Here is a 17,340-nt window from a genome sequence, read left to right as displayed (position 1 = left end):
GGATTCCACACAGTGGAAGGCCCGCTGCCTCACGGGGATCAGCCGGGCAGGAGGGAGATTCTCAAAGCCTCAGAGAAAAGCGCAGCCACTGGTATGAGAACAGCAAAGCAGAGAGAGAGCCAGGCAGATGGTTGGACTGTGATGCACAAGCGGGGCCTGGGTGCTAAGGCTTGGGCTTTGGAGGTCTGTCCTGGAGAGGACTAGAGTGGGCCGTGTGGAAATAGCCTGAGGGGGCCGGGGGTGGTGGTGGTGAGCCACAGCCAAGGGAGTGCAGGCCCACCAAAAAGGAAGGCCCCACTGCTGGGGAGTATGAGAGAAGGGGGCAGGACTGTCATAGGAACTTGGCATCTCTGGGACAGACCAAGAGATGAGGTGCAAAGAAGGAAGGAAGCTAAAGAAAACCAAAGAACTGTAGGAAGTGAGGGTCTGATCCATAGGAGAATAAAGAGGGGGCTAGACAGAGACTTTGGGTGGTCCCACCCCTGCTGCCTGCAAGAAGAGTTGCCTGATCGGTGGCTATTATGGACCTGGCTTTAGGCTAGGTTCTGGGCTGTAGAGATCAATAGACATAGTCCCCACTTACCATGTACAGTCTAACTGAAAGAAGACAACAACAAAGAGAAACTGGATGAGAATTTCTAGATGCGTGGTGGTGTGGGCTGGGATACTGCTTCTGTCAAGAACAGCAAACATTTATTGCTCACCTGCTGTCTTCTAAGCATTTTGCACACAGATTAACTCACTGAGTCCTGACAACAGCCCTGTGAAGTGGGTAATGTTATAATCCCCGTTTTATAGGTGAAGCGTCTGAGGCAGAGACACTACGGGTAGCTTGCCTGGAGTCTCCCGGTAGGGACTCCGGAGCAGGTGCTCCAGCACAGCTGGTCTGGCTCTAGAAGGTAACGTGGCCTCTAGTGAGTCCTCAGAAGAGTGTGTGGAAGCTTTGCAGCTTCGCATCCACAGGCTTGGTACCCGCTTGCCTGCCTTTTTGCCCGGAAGACTCTTCCTTAAAGACTCTGGTCAAGGGAGCCGCTCCCTTGACATCGGGTCTGACTCCTGCCTCTCCCGGGGCAGTCACTGTCCTTAGAGCTCGACTAGCACTTTGCGTATATTTTGTTTAACTACTTGTGTTCTGTGTGTTGAACTATCTGACTCTTGTGTTATAAGTTCTGGAGAGCAAGGACTTTTTTTATTCCAGAAATTTTCAAATAGTTACAGGAGTAACGCTCATAATATAATGAATCTACATGTGCTCATCATGCAGCTTCAGCAACTGTCATGTCATGGCCAGCTTGGTTGCATTTATACTCCTTTTCCCAAACCTGGCTTGTTCTGAAGGAAATCCCAGATATCAAAGCATCCCATCTGTGAATATTGCAGTGGTGTTACTAAAATATAAGGGTGCTTTAAAAAACGTAATCAAGTACCATTGCCACCCCAAAAAGTAATTCTCCCTCAGTATCATAAAATATTCAGTGTTTGCATTTTTGCGGTTATCTCATAGTTTTTCCCTTTCCTTCCCTTCTCATGTTTTTAGGAGAATTTTTTGAATAAAGATCCAAATAAGGGCTTTGTTTAATAATTACCATGTTTTTCTCACCAAGAGGCTGAGTAATGACATATAGTAAATCCTCAGTAAATGATGTTGAATGCGTGAATCATCAGAATCATCTATAAAATGTCCTGATTGTATTAGTTCAGCCTTACTGTTGGTTTTGGTTGGTTTGTTGGGATGGCTTTTGGTTTCTGTCAACTTTAGCTTCGGTGCTGGCTGCTTCTCAGTGCCTGTGAACATGACTAAAGGTTTGAGGGTGGTGAATGCCCCTGTGACTCAGATTGACAGGGTAGCAGGTAATGGGCCCTTGCTTCCTTGTGTCTGTGTTTTGTCCTTAGTCTCTTGTTATAGCAAGTTGATGCTGGACCAACCACGTTTGGCTTTTTGGCGATTTCTTCAGAACTGGGACACTGGGCGCGCTCCCTGAGAGTTGAATGGCTTTCCTATGAGGAAACAAAAGAGCAAGGGATGAGGAAGCAGTGGTGTCCCTGAGAGGAATGCGTGTGCTGTGGGGGAAGCCATTTAGGTGGGGAGTGATTTCAGAAGGTGTTTGGATGTGAGTGTCTGAGCTCTGGGAAGTGGTAGGGCTGGAGGTATCGATGAAGGAGCCGTCTGCAGAGCGTCGTGGAAGCTGTGGAACGAGGCTGGTGTGGAGCGAGACTGGCAGGTCTGAGTCAAGGTCCGATGTGGGAGTGCTATGTACATCCTACGCCCCCATCCGATGTGGGGGTGTAGGAGGAGAATGTCCAAGAAGGAAAATGTTGTCTGTGATCTCAGATGTTGTAAAAGTGAACCACACGAGGGCAGTGAATGTACTTTTGCATCGGCCAAGAGATGGGTACTGATTTTATGCTGCTTCTGTCTTGGGAACAGTGCAGAGCGCCAGGGGGAATCAGGTGACGGGGCAGGGGAGAGACAGCACATGTTTCAGTTGCTTGGCAGTGAAGGAAATGAGGTAACAGCTAATTCTTGGTGGAGTTAATAACTGAGGGTTATCCAGGGTAGAATGGATCTGACCTGTGAGGGGACCGAAGGTCCTGGCCAGAGGGACTTGGGGAGTTTGGGAGGCTTCTTTCCCTAAGGCAGTCAGATTGGCTCACACAGGTAGCTAAGTAAACATAACCCTTTTCCCATAAACAAGCAGTTACAAAAAGAAAATTGTAGAATATCTCGGAAGGAAGGAAAACAATCCAATACTCCCAAATGTGCATTCTTTACCAATTATTTCAGTAATCTCTGAAGGGTAGCTTTCAGTTGCTTTCCCAAATCCCAGCAGATTGTCTCTGTTGAGAGCTGACTGTCCCCTAAACCGATAACCTCTACCTCTATGGGCATTTCCTGGAATAAAGCCCATAAATTATTATAACATACCTGCGTTTTTTGCGTATTTCATAGGAATCACTCACAGACCTTGACAACTAGTTTTCTAGTGGCTTCTAGTAGGTTCTCTGGAGTCAGGCTTCCCAAGGGCCAGGCGGTACTCTAAATAAGCAAGAAGGTATTTAGGCCTTGGTCTTGCAGGTAGACAACCTTCACAGTGGAAAAAGATATAGAATCTGCAGTCCCAAATTAGTTATGTATGTATTTTCCTGTGGATGTTTAATTCACACTGGGCTTTGGAGAACTAGGAGAAGCTTCTCCTTTTTCTCTCTCTTCTTTTCTGGCACGTGCATTTCAGTGGTTAAGGATATAACTCAAAGTTATGTCACATTCAAGTTAGACTCTAGTAGGACAGGGCTGAGGTGGGAAGGAATGAGTATGTTCTAAACAGGCAAGTTTAAAACCAGTTTAGGTCAGGAAATGGGGAGGGGCAGAGGCCCTGGCACCTCTCTCCCAAGGTCTGCTTTGCCACATGTCACTGACAAGGACGGTTGGGTTTCCTGCAGACCTCCTCCTACATGTGCCTTTTCATCTACTGACACCGAAGGAGGAGGCTGTGACCAGGCAGCCTGGTCGAGCCTCACTGGGGAATGAAGAGGGGGAAAGACCCTCTTCCCATTTTCCCTGAGGGGAAAGGGGTCTCCTGGGGATGGGGCTGAGAAGCTTGGAATAAGTCAGCAGTGCAGCGAGCAGGACTGGTTGTATTACTCTTTTTTTTTAACTTCTGAATGAATCATTTCTGTGGCTGATGGAGATGGAAGTGCTGAAGTAGGTTTCTTTGATTCCTGGGCACTGAAGTTCAGGGAAGAATATGCACCTTCATCAATCTGAAAGGCATGAGCAGCAGTCAATCAAATCAGTGTCTCACCCTAGGCCCTCACCTTGGCTAGTGTGTTCCAGCTCCATATGATTTCACCAGTTTGAAACTTTTGGCTTCAGAGAAGGGCTTTTATTAGCAATTATCTCTGGTTGCTGATATCCTGTTGAATGAGCACTGGAAAAGACAGATTATGGAATTCTTCAGTGGAATCCTTTGATACAGCAATGAGAAAAAAATCCCACAAAAACATCAATATGGTTGAATCCCACAAAATAGTTTTGACTGAAAGTAGCCAAACACATGTAAAAACATACTAGTTTTCATTTACATAAAAGTATAATTAGGTTAAGCAATCTGGTAATTGGTCCCTTCCAAATGTTCTCATGCCCTGTTTTTTTTTTTTTTTTTTGTCTTTTTGCCATTTCTTGGGCCGCTCCCACAACATATGGAGGTTCCCAGGCTAGGGGTCGAATCGGAGCCGCCGGCCTACACCAGAGCCACAGCAACACAGGATCTGAGCTGTGTCTGCAACCTATACCACAGCTCACGGCAACACCGGATCCTCGACCCACTGAGCAAGGCCAGGGATCGAACCCGAAATCTCATGGTTTCTAGTTGGATTCGTTAACCACTGAGCCACGACGCGAACTCCTCATGCCCTGTTTTGAGTGGTGTTAATCTCAACAGGCATAGTCCTTGCCGTCTACAGTTTTTTGATATTTCACTCTCTCCTGACCTCTACTTCTAGTTCTAGAGAAAAGCCACAGGATATTAGAGCCAGAAGGAATCTTGGAGATGATTTCTGTAACCTCTTACTTGAAAAGTTTTTCTTTCTCATTCTAAATGCAACATAACTATATTGGGGAGAATTTGGAGTACACATCAAGAAATCTTACCAATTGTTAGTATATTTGTGTGTTTTCTGCATATGATTTTTAAGTATAATGATAACCACCATATGTAAACAAATTTCCTTTTGTTCACTTTATTTATTTATTTATTTATTTATGTCTTTTTTTTTTTTTTTTTTTTTTTGTCTTTTTAGGGCTGCACCCTTGGCATATGGAGATTCCCAGGCTAGGGGTCTAATTGGAGCTGTAACTGCTAACCTACCCCACAGCCACAGCAATGCCAGATCCGAGCCATGCCTGTGACCTACACCACAGCTCACGGCAGCGCTGGATCCTTAACCCACTGAGCGAGGCCAGGGATTGCATCTGTGTCCTCATGGGTGCTAGTGGGGTTCGTTAACCACTGAGCCACAACGGGAACTCCCTCTTGTTCACTTTATGAGCTTGTTCCTGTGTCATCTTACAACATTTATAACAGACATTTTGTATGACTGCATAACATTTCCCAGTATATGTCTCCAGAGTATTTAATGGCTCCCTTTGCTGACTATATAGATTGTTTTATTTTTGGATATTGATAATTTTCTTAGTGCTTGTGACTGTTTTCCAAATGTTGCATTGCTGCCTTGGGGAAGATTTCCCAAGTGGAATTATTGGGTCCAAAGTTAAGAACCGGAGATCCCATCATGGCTCAGTGGTTAACAAATCTGACTAGGAACCATGAGGTTGTGGGTTCGATACCTGGCCTTGCTCAGTGGGTTAAGGATCCGGTGTTGCCGTGAGCTATGGTGTAGGTCGCATATGTGGCTTGGATCCCACGTTGCTGTGGCTCTGGTGTAGGCCGGTGGCTACAGCTCCGATTCGACCCCTAGCCTGGGAACCTCCATATGTTGTGGGAGCGACTCTAGAAAAGGCAAAAAGACAAAAAAAAAAAAGTTAAGAACCGTTTTATGTTTCTTAATATCATTACCAAGTTGCTTTTAAAAGAGTTGTACTAATTACCTAAATCACTGTCCCTTGTATTTCCAGGTGAGGAAACTGAGACCCAGAGAGAGCGAATGAAATGCCCAAGTTCACAAAGGTAATGGTGACTCATCTGGAGTTAAAATCCAGGCCGAGGCTCTTATTCTGTTGTTCTTTCTGCAGCCCTACATGACCCTAATGTTAGGGTGTACCTGAAAATGAAGCTGTGTGTTACTATAGTATTATGGCTCTCAAAAGAAACATCCGACATTTCTGGACCACTTTTATGATTTTTTGCTATAACTTATACCACCTCTTCCACTATTTACTTTATAATTTTTCTTAAATAAAGTTAATTTATTGGAGTTGCAGTTGTGGCTCAGCGGAAACGAATCTGACTAGTATCCATGAGGACACAGGTTCAATCCCTGGCCTTGCTCAGTGGGTTAAGGATCTGGCATTGCCATGAGCTGTGGTGGAGGTCACAGATGTGGCTCAGATCTGGCATTGCTGTGGCTGTGGTATATACCGGCAGCTGTAGCTCCAGTTTGACCCCTAGCCTGGGAACCTCCATATGCCCTAAAAAGACAAAAAAGTTAAAAAAAAATTTTTTAAAGTTAATTTACACAATAGCTTTTTCCTGTGCAATATTTTCTGTGAGATTATGAGTTTGATATGTGCTTAGATTTCTTTATACATGCATTAAAATAAGTATATGAATATTAAAGTATAAGCTAGTTTATGTTCTACCTAAAATCAGTTTTGGAAAATATTAATACAATGAAAGAGCATAGACTTTACATCCAGGCAGACCTGGGGTCAACTGCTTACCTATGTAATCTTGGAGAAGTCACTTAGCTTCTATGATCTTTGGTTCTCTGGTTTGTAGAGTGGATATTAGTATCCACCTGGCAGTGTCGTTAGGACTAAAGGAGCTACTGTGGGCCCAGGGCCCAAGCAGGTGTTCAGTACACAATGGTTATTATCCTCATTGTTTTTGCAGATTTCTAGTTACTTCCCAAAGGGAGTGTTTATGCTGGAGTATTAGGCCTCTTGCTTTCTGCAGACTTGCCTGTGTAAAAAAGTCATTTCCACTTGTTAGGTTTTGTGGTAGATCTCTTATTATTTTGACGTCTCAGTTCCACTACTTATTAGCATTGTAATTTTGGACAAGTTGCCTAACATTTCTGTGCCTCATTTATATAATTTGTAAAATAGGGCTGAAGAAAGTACATTGGTGTGTGTATGCATTGTCTGTTTCCTAGCTCTGTCCACCAGAAGGCCCAGATAAGTAGCCTTTGTAGCAACGGGCAATACCTTGTGCCCAAGGTTTGTGACTATCATTCTCCCTTGAAAGGAACCAGGACTCTGTGGAGAAACGGCTGACTCCAGGGCTGGGGAAGGGAAGTACAAGTTGAGCCTGGAACATCTTTGTGGTGTGAGAAATTCAGGAAATGACATGTCAAGACATGTCAGAACTCACTGAAACCACCTTGAGCCCAGTGGCCAGTGAGCAACAGTGGGACAATATGAGTAACATTAGAAATAAGGGTAACAGTGGATTATACTCCACAAATATCCCTGAGTCTTTACTTCTATAAATAAATAATTGAATAAGTAAGTGGGAGAGAAGGAACAGCTCTTTCATATAGTAGAATCTTAATAAATGTAGAAGGAATGAAGGAGATAGAAAATCACCATTTTGCTGAGACCATGGTAATGCTTGTTGGAGGCAAGAATCATCAATGGATTTTAAAAATTAATGGGAAAAATTATGATGAAAAAAAAAAGGCTATTTGCATAGTCTCAAAGTACCTCCCGCAAGATATTTATTAATTACAATGGGAAAATAGTAGTTTTATCAACACCACCTTAACCAGTGTTTAAACTTAACGTCACCTGTCACGAGAGATTTTGTTACCGCGGGTCTTCTGCTGTGCTGCACCGAGAAGGCAAACATCACTTCTGTGGTATTAGTGCCCAAAATGCATAATCTGAATTTAGATACGAGGAAACGGCCAGATAAACTGAGGGGCATTCTATGAAATTAATGATGGTACTCTTCAAAAGTGTCAAGGTCATGAAAGACAAGGAAGACTGAGAAACTGCCCTAGATTGAAGGAGACCAGGAGACAGGAGATCTTTTTTTCAGTGTGGGATCCTGGACTGGATTCTGGACCAGGAAAAGGACATCAGTGGATGATTAGCAAAGTCTGAAAATTTGTGCCATTGATAATAGTTCTATATCATTGTTAATCTTCTGGTTTTGATAATCATATTATTGCTATATGCGGCGTTATTTGAAAAACAAAAAATAAAACTGTGGAGTTTTTTGATCTATGGGAACCCTGATCCTTTTTATGACATTTTTGAAGTCTGAAAAATGAAAAGTTAAAAATTTTAATTTTAACTGAATGTAAAAATACATTAGACAGGAAGTTCCCTTATGGCACAGCAGGTTAAAGGTCTGGTGTTGTCTCTGCAGCGGCTCGGGCACTACTGTGGCTCAGCTTCAGTGTCTGGCCTGGGAACTTCCACAAGCTGCTGGCAACCACAATAATAAAAACAAAGAAAACACATTAGATATCTGTGAGGACACAAGAGGTAATATGTGCAAAGTGCTTAGGACAGTGCCTGCCACATAGGATTGCTTAACAGATGGGAGCTATTACTGCTGGTTTATAATTAATAAGTAATCTTATAAGTAATGATTATTCATTATTGTCATTTATTTCCTAATATTCTTGTAATTTCTCAGCTAGTTCTTTTTCCCCTCTGACCTGTGAAAAGCTTCTTAAGAATGTAGGTGGTTATTTTAGAGATAAAATAAGAGCAGATTTGATTTTGAGGATTTGGGGTGTGGGCAGACAAGAGCATGTTATTTCCTCTCACCCCAAGTGTCCCTGTCTGGGAAACAAGATCTGAGCTCAGCCACCACCACCACACATCTGCTGTGGTTTGTCATTGCTCCACCTGGTGGCATCGTGCGCTTTCCCCAACTCATTGCCGTTGTGCCTTAGGAGCTATTTTAGAAGTTTTACACAGTTCATTCATTGAAACTTTACTAGGTTTGCATTATCGATGGTGTACTCTTCAAAACCGTTGTATATGCTAAGTGGGGTTTATTCATTTTAAGATGATAAAACTGAGGCTTAAAAATGTTCAGCATCTTGTCCAGGCTTGCAAAGTAAGTGACAGATCCAGGATTTGGAACCCAGTTCCCCTGAATTCAAGTCTGAATCTAAAGGTCGAGGTGAGTCTATGGAGTTTCCGTTGTGGCTGAGTGGGTTAAGAACCCGACCAGTATCCCTGAGGATGCGGGCTTGATCCCTGGCCTTGCTCCGTGGGCATTGCCATGAGCTCTGGTGTAGGTCTTAGAGGCAGCTTGGATCTCCTGTTGCAGTGGCTGTGGCATAGGCCAGCAGCTGCACCTCCAATTTGACCCCTAGCCTAGGAACTTCCATATGCTGACGCTGTAGCCCTAAAAAGCAAAAAAAAAAAAAAAAGTCCAAGTGAGTATAAATGAGTCGCCGAGTTTGAGATTTATTGATATAGAGCAGTGACTCTCAATTGGGGATGGGTTCCCCCTCCAGCGGACATTTACAAAGTCTGGAGATATTTTTGGATATGTTAACTGGGGGTGTGGTGGGGAGGGGGTTGCTGGGCGAGGCTGCTATTGGCTTCTAGCAGGTCGAGGCCACAGGGATGGTGCTAAACAGGTTACAGAGCGCAGAGCAGCCCCGGGTCTAGCTGAGTGGAGCACAGAGCACTCTGGAGTGTGAGGAGGGGTGGACTGAAAGGCAGCTGTGGCTGGAGCTTTGAATCCAGCCTGAGGACTCGAGCCTTGGTGTCTGTCACAGCGGTGGAAAAGCCTTCCCTTCCAGAATGGTGGTCTAGTGCCAGGGCTGTGGGGCCAGCGGCTTCCAGAGAGCTCTCTCTGTAAGGGAGGGAACGTTTGGAATTGGGGTGGAGTCGGGGGGATTGGGGTGCCGTGGCTTTAGGGCCGAGTCAATGCTGAGTGACAAAGCTATTTGGCCTTCAGGTAGCCCTTGGGGAGATGTTCCCCTCCAGTGGGCACACACGTGGGGATGAGGTCCCTTCTGCACAGTTGCCCTGCTAGGGGCTCGGCCACTTGGCTGTAGTGAAAAGTGGCGCTTATTCGGAACCCCTAACCCAAAGGTGAGCTGTGGGAACAGGGCTTCAAACATGGGTACTGTGTGGTGGTGTGATTTTTCTAGTTCATCATCACCTTACCATGAAGTTGCGCTAAAAATGGTTGGGACACGTCTGGTGCGCTGTAAAGAATGTCATGGAGGACCGACTTCTTGTCTTCAGATGTCCAGTCACCTTCAACACCCTCCACCACCGCCTCCCAGGCTGGCCCTGGGGAGGTTCATTGCTCTCTGCCACAGGGATTGGGGCAGAGGTAAGGCGGCAAATCTTTGAGGAGCCCGTGTTTACTTCTCCCCCGCCAGCTACAGTTGCAGGCACTTTCACACACATCCTCCCGTTTAACTCTCACAGCTCTCTCTGGGTTTCTGTATAGTTCTCTCCTTTTTATAAAGGAGCAAACAGACACTGAGAAAGGCTAACTTGCCCCCAGTTCCTGAGGCCTAGAGGGGCTGCATTTTACTGCATGTGTGGTCATGCTCATTTCTGTTTTGCCACATTTCTCCCACCTTTTTATCTTTCACAGAAAATTTAAAAAAATTGTTTTACCTGTATTTGGGTTGCTGGAGACCGTGGACATCAGCCTTAGTGGCAGCAACAGAAGGAGGGAAGCGATTAGAACTTTCATTCCACCTGTTGGTGCTGCGACAAGTCACTTGAAGTCGCTTGAAGACTGTGACAGGTTCCCACTCCTTGGGGTGGCTCAGGCTGTGTGTGGTTCGGGGTTGGTGGTCTGCGCTTTAATCCCAGGCCAGTGTTCCCACTAGAGGGTGAGAAGGGCTAAGTGCCACCAGCCTTGTTAGGTAACAGGTTGGATCATGGGCTTTATCGGAATCTGGGAGGGAAAACCAGGCAAACAAAAGAAGTGAAAGACTCTTAAGAACCTGAGCAGGTGACTGATAACTTGGCAGCAGCGCTGCTTCCCTCCCCCTCTGTACCCCCCAACGTGCTAGGATTTCTTCCCCCAGTCTGTCTGCTTGTTTGAATTTCCTTATACCTTTGAGTGGCATTTTCTAGCTTAGTCTCTGACAGGAAAGCGAGTCTCAGGGTTGGCAAAGCGAGGAGGACACGGTCTGCTTCCCCTCTGCCCTCCCGACTCCCAGCCTTGGCACATTATCGGCAATAGCAGTGTTGTTGTTTGGGAAGTTGCCGTGTCCTGACTTTGACAGTTTCCTCGAGTTCTGTGGTCACACGAGGTGGGAAGCAGAGAGGATGAGGGAGGAGAGGCTCTCGTCTCTTGCCCCGAGCCCTGCCCTGGAGCGCTGGGTCAAACCAGGCCTCCTGTTGTTGGTCAGGAAGGTGGCGCTGCCTAAAGGAGAGGGACCTGGGTTGGTGGAAGACCCTCAAGGCTTCAGGTCCAAGAGGGTTTGAGAAACAGGAACCACAGCGGGGAAGGTGTTAGCTCAGGCTGCTGGGCTCTTGGTGCCAGACCTCGTTTGGAAAGAGTCCAAGGCTAAAGCAGGAGCTGATCCTACCTGGAGCAAATACCAAGGGTACAGGACATCAGCACTTACTAAACCTGACTGGTGGACAGAAAATGGAAAGCACCCCTTCAGGCCCTATGTGTGTGTGTGATCTTCTATCAGAAAATGTTCTTTTTTGATAATAGACTGCTATTTCAAATGCTTTCTAAGATAGCAGGGTTACAAAAAGGGTTACAAAAATATCATTCAATTCAACAAACTTTTACAGAATACTCTCAAAGTGCCGGGCCCTACATAAATTCAGGAGCATAAAAATGAACAAGAAACAGCCCCGGGAGTTCCCGTCGTGGCGCAGTGGTTAACGAATCCGACTAGGAACCATGAGGTTGTTGGTTTGATCCCTGCCCTTGCTCAGTGGGTTAATGATCCGGCGTTGCCATGAGCTGTGGTGTAGGTTGCAGACGCGGCTCGGATCCCGTGTTGCTGTGGCTCTGGCGTAGGCCGGCGGCTACAGCTGCTATTAGACCCCTAGCCTGGGAACCTCCTATATGCCGCGGGAGTGGCCCAAGAAATGGCAAAAAGACAAAAAAAAAAAAAAAAAAGAAAGAAATAAAGAAAAAAAAAGAAACAGCCCCTGCCTCAAAAGCCCCCACCCAATCAGCTCCAGGCTCCTTCTCTGCCCTGCCCCCCTCTGGCCTCCCCCAACACAAATCCTTCCCCACCCTCCGGACCCAGCCCAAGTTCTGCTAAACCCAGAGTCCCCTGGCGTCTCACAGTCCGCAGTGAACTCTTGCCTCTTCTCAAATTTGGTCCCACTGTGTCTCTAGGTGTTATGACGTATACACGTCACCTCCCTGGCTAGACTTGAGCTTCCTGAGGACACAGACCACTGTTAGAACATTGCAGGGAGGAGCCACATCAGTGGTTTATATCAGACCAAGCTCAGCCGAGCCCGAGCCTTCAACTCCAGGACAATCTCCACTGTCTGGCACAGTGCCTGCTGCCTGCAGATGCTTTATAAACTCCGTGGTAGCAAAGTCTACAACATGTCCAAAGGCAGACAATCTGAAACCGAGAGGGTAAGAAAGAGCAAACCAAAGCCATGCCTTCCTTGCCTCCTCCCTCTCCTTGGCTGGAATGGTCACACCACCTGTTCTCATTCTGGTCTGGAGGAGCCAGGGAGGACTTCCTTGTTAACCTTCCGGTCAGAGTCCCCTGGTGACTCACCAGGTTAAGAATCTGGTGTTGTGACTGCTGTGGCTCTGATCTCTGCCAGATCCTTGGCGCTAGTTTGATCTCTGGCCTAGGAACTTCATCGTGCCCTAGGCGTGGCCCCAAAAAAAATCCTCCCCCTCAGCCCCAAAAATATCACCCAGAACTTAAGCCTGGCCTCTTCTCTGACCTTGAACTCATTTCCTAAAGTCCCTGGAATGAGTGGTGTTTAGTATGTGCTGACATTTGGGGCAAGAGCCAACCCTCCCACCTTTACTGGTGAGAAAGATAAGATGAAGTGCATTTTCTGACTTTGGCCGCAAAGCAGCAGCACCGTCCCACTGTGATTTCCCAAGTCTCTGCCTAGATGTGGGCAAGTTGGAGACTAGGTTAGGATTAGGAAAGGGCGCAAAAGAAGTTTCTAAGTAAAAATTTTTTTTTTTCTGTGAAGTAAGAGTTGAGATGCGTCTGAAAACATTGCATTTTAGAACAGGAAGACACTTTAATGAAAAAGAAGTGTGGCCAAAAAAAAAAAAAAAAAAAAAGAAGAAAAGAAAAATAAGTAAAGTAATGAAAGGGAAAAACACACAACCAACAATATTCTATGCAGCAGGGCTCTCATTCAGAATTGATGGAGAAATCAAAACCTTTTCAGACAAGCAAAGGCTAAGAGCACCACCAAACCAGCTTTACAACAAAAGCTAAAGATCTTCTTTAGGCAGAAAAGAAAAGGCCACAACTAGAAACAAGAAAATTATGAAGGGTAAAGCTCACCAGTAAAGGCAAACATAAAATAAAAGTAGGAAATCATTCACAGACAAATATGATATCAAAGCCAGGAATCATGAGGAGAGGACAAATGCAGAATATATTGAAAATGCATTTGAAATTAAGGGACAAACAACTTAAAACAATTTTGTGTGTATATATATATAGAGAGAGAGAGAGCAAGAGAGCAATATGTGTGCATATTGCTATATCAAAACCTCGTGGGGGAGTTCCCGTTGTGGCGCAGTGGTTAACGAATCCGACTAGGAACCATGAGGTTGCGGGTTCAGTCCCTGCCCTTGCTCAGTGGGTTAACGATCCGGCGTTGCCGTGTCCGGCTCGGATCCCGCGTTGCTGTGGCTCTGGCGTAGGCCGGCGGCTACAGCTCCGATTTGACCCCTAGCCTGGGAACCTCCATATGCCGGGGGAGCGGCCCAAGAAATAGCAAAAAGACAAAAAAAAGAAAACAAGACAAAAAACAAAACCTCGTGGGAACCACAAACCAAAAAACTGCAATGGACATACACATAAAAAAGAAAAAGGAGTTCCCATTGTGGTGCAGTGGAAACAAATCCAACTAGGAACCATGAAGTTGCGGGTTCAATCCCTGGCCTCAGAGTTCCTGTTGTGGCTCAGTAACGAATCCGACTAGGAACCATGAGGTGGCAGGTTCGATCCCTGGCCTTGCTCAGTGGGTTAAGGATCCGGCGTTGCCGTGAGCTGTGGTGTAGGTTGCAGACATGGCTCGGATCTGGTGTGGCTGTGCCTATGGCATAGGCTGGCAGCTGTAGCTCCAATTTGACCCCTAGTCTGGAAACTTCCATATGCCACAGGTGTGGCCCTAAAAGGCAAAAAAAAAAAAAAAAAAAGAAGAAGAAGAAGAAGAAAAAGAAAGAAGAAAAAAAGAAAAAAAAAAGCAATCCAAAACAACACTAAGTATAGTCATCACAGATGAATGGATTAAGACGTGGTATATATATATATATATACACACTATGGAATACTACTCAGCCATAAAAAAGAACAAAATAATGCCTTTTGCAGTAATATGGATGGAACAAAAGATCAGAAAGAGAAATTAAGTAAATAATCCCATTTACCCTCATATCAAAAAGAGTAAAATACCTGGGAATAAACCTATCTAAAGAGGCTAAAGGGAGTTCCTGCTGTTGCACAACAGTATCAGCACTATCCCTGCAGCACTGGGACCCAGGTTCAACCCCAGGCCCAGCAGAGTCGGTTAAGGATATGGCATTGCTGTAGCTGGTGCATAGGTCACAACTGCAGCTCAGATCTGATCCCTGGCCTGGGAACTCCATGTGCCACAGGTAGCCAAAAAATAAAAAATATAGGAGTTCCCATCATGGCTCAACCGTTAATGAACTGGACTAACATCCGTGAGGACACAGGTTCAATCCCTGGCCTTACTTAGTGGGTTAATGATTCGGTGTTGCCATGAGCTGAGGTGTAGGTGGCAGACGTGGCTCGGATCCTGTGTTGCTGTGGCCCTGGTATAGGCCAGCGGCTATAGTTCCAATTCCACCCCTAGCCTGGGAACCTCCATATGCTGCAGGTGCGGCCCTAAAAAAAAAAAAAAATAAAATAAATAAATAAATAAATATAGGCATTCTTGTCATGGCTCAGAGGAAACAAATCTGACTAGCATCCATGAGGATGCAGGTTTGATCTCTGGCCTTGCTCAGTGGGTTAAGTATCTGGCGTTGCCATGAGCTGTGGTGTAGGTCGCAGACATGGCTCAGGTCTGGAGTTGCTGTGGCTGTGGTGTAGGCCAGCAACTACAGCTCTGATTCAGCCTAGCCTGGGAACATCCATATGCCTCAGGTGAGGCCCTAAAAAGACACACATGACATATATGTATATACACCTACATAAGCAAAAGACCTGTACTCTGAAAACTATAAGACACTGATGAAAGAAATCAAAGATGAGGCAAACAGATAGAAAGATATACCATGCTCTTGGATTGGAAGAATCAATATTGCCAAATGAAAATTGACACAACATTGTAAATACCTTAAGTTTTAAAAAATGTCACAATAAAAAAAAATTGCCAAATGGCTATACCACCTAAGGCGATCTACAGATTCAATGCAGTCCCTTTCAAATTATCAATGGCACTTTCACACAAGCAAACAAAAAAATTTTTAATTTGTATGGAAATGCAAAAGACCCCAAATAGCCAAAGCAATCTTGAAAAAGAAAAATGAAACTGGAGGAATCAGCTCCCTGACTTCAGACTATACTGCAAAGCTAAGTCATCAAAATGGAACTATAGATCAGGGGAACAGGATAGAAGGCCCAGAAATAAACCCACACACCTAGAGTCAATAAACCCACACACCTAGAGTCAGTTAATCTATGACAACGGAGGCAGGGATATATAATGGAGAAAAGACAGTCTCGGGGTTCCCGTCATGGCTCAGAGGTTAACGAATCCGACTAGGAACCATGAGGTAGTGGGTTTGATCCCTGGCCTTGCTCAGTGGGTTAAGGATCCTGTGTTGCCGTGAGCTGTGGTATAGATTGCAGACGCAGCTCGGATCCCATGTTGCTGTGGCTGTGGCTGTGGCTCTGACGTAGGCTGGCGGCTACAGCTCCCATTAGACCCCTAGCCTGGGAACCTCCATATGCCACGGGAGCGACCCCAGAAAAGGCAAAAAGACAAAAAAAAAAAAAAAAGTCTCTCCAATAACTGGTGCTGGGAAAACTGGACAGCTACATGTAAAAGAATGAAATTAGAACACTTCTCTAATGCCTTACACAAAAATAAACTCAAAATGGATTAAAGGCCTAAATGTAAGATTAGGTCCTGTAAAACTCCTAGAGGAAAACATAGGCAGAAGACTCTTTGACATATATCACAGCAACATTTTTTTGATCCACCTTCTAGAGTAATGAAAATAAAACAAAAATAAACAAATGGGACCTAATTAAACTTCAAAGCTTTGCACAGCAAAGGAAGCCATAAAAAAAAAAAAACCCACAGAGCGGGAGAAAACCTTTGCAAGCAAAATAACCAAGGGATTAATATTCAAAATATAGAAACATCTAGGGAGTTCCTGTTGTGGCTCAGCAGGTTAAGAATCTGATTAGTATCCATGAGGATGTGAGTTCAATTCCTGGCCTTGCTCTGTGGGTTGGTGATCTGGCATTGCTGCAAGCTGCGGCATGGGTCACAGACGCAGCTCGGATCCTGAGTTGTCATGGCTGTGGTGGGGGCCAGCAGCTGAAGCTCTGATTCAGCCCCTAGCCTGTGAATGTCCATATGCCACGGGTGTGGCCCTAAAAAGACAAAAACAAAAAAAACAAAAAAAAACCCGGCCAGGTTTATATAGACATTTCTCCAAAGAAGACAGATGGCCAAAAGTCACATGAAAAGATGCTCAGCATCGCTAATTATTAGAGAAATGCAAATCAAAACTACAATGAGGTACCGCCTCACACTGGTCAGAATGGCCACCATCAAAAAGGCCACAAACAATAAATGCTAGAGAGGTTGTGGAGAAAAGGGAGCCCTCCTACACTGTTGGTGGGAATTTAAATTGGTGCAACCACTATGGAGAATAGTATGGAGATTCCTTAAAAAACGAAATAGGGGGCAGATAGTGGTGGGGAAGATAGGGTACCGGAGCCTCTGACTGGAGTACCTGCAGATCCCACCAGTTAGCTGCACCCATACCACCGCCTGCGTGGTCACCACCACCACTGTGGTGAGCAGCTGCAGTGCCAGTTTCTCATTATCTGGACTGGCAGTTGGAATTGATCATACCTTTTCACTTGTTCTTCAATCCTGAATTAATCTTTAAACACTTTCAGATATGGAGGCTAATCACCAATTTCTTATTTTGGGGGCCAGCTGGATTCAATTTTTTATTTTATTATTTATTTATTTATTTATTTATTTATTGGTCTTTTTGCCATTTCTTGGGCCGCTCCCACGGCATATGGAGATTCCCAGGCTAGGGGTCCAGTCGGAGCTGTAGCCACCGGCCTATGCCAGAGCCACAGCAATGTGGGATCCAAGCCTTGTCTGCAACCTACACCACAGCTCACGGCAACACAGGATCCTTAACCCACTGAGCCAGGCCAGGGATCGAACCCACAACCTCATGGTTCCTAGTTGGATTCGTTAACCACTGAGCCACGACGGGAACTTCCTTCAATTTTTTATTTAAC

General features: G+C 45.3%; 1 long non-coding RNA gene across 1 annotated transcript; it reads right to left on the bottom strand.

Moving 5' to 3' along the window:
* Positions 1-1,570: 1,570 nt before the first annotated feature.
* Positions 1,571-3,925, bottom strand: LOC125134665 (uncharacterized). The gene is made up of 3 exons (XR_007136703.1): positions 3,817-3,925; positions 2,927-3,037; positions 1,571-1,998 (listed from the first exon to the last, which is right to left on the bottom strand). It is a non-coding gene; the product is annotated as an uncharacterized LOC125134665 (long non-coding RNA).
* Between the last annotated feature and the right edge of the window lie 13,415 nt (positions 3,926-17,340).

The sequence above is a fragment of the Phacochoerus africanus genome, chromosome 8 (assembly GCF_016906955.1).
Source record: "Phacochoerus africanus isolate WHEZ1 chromosome 8, ROS_Pafr_v1, whole genome shotgun sequence".
NCBI classification, from domain to species: domain Eukaryota; kingdom Metazoa; phylum Chordata; class Mammalia; order Artiodactyla; family Suidae; genus Phacochoerus; species Phacochoerus africanus.
The sequence above is the reverse complement of the archived record's forward strand: the minus strand, read 5'-3'. Positions and strand labels throughout refer to the sequence as shown.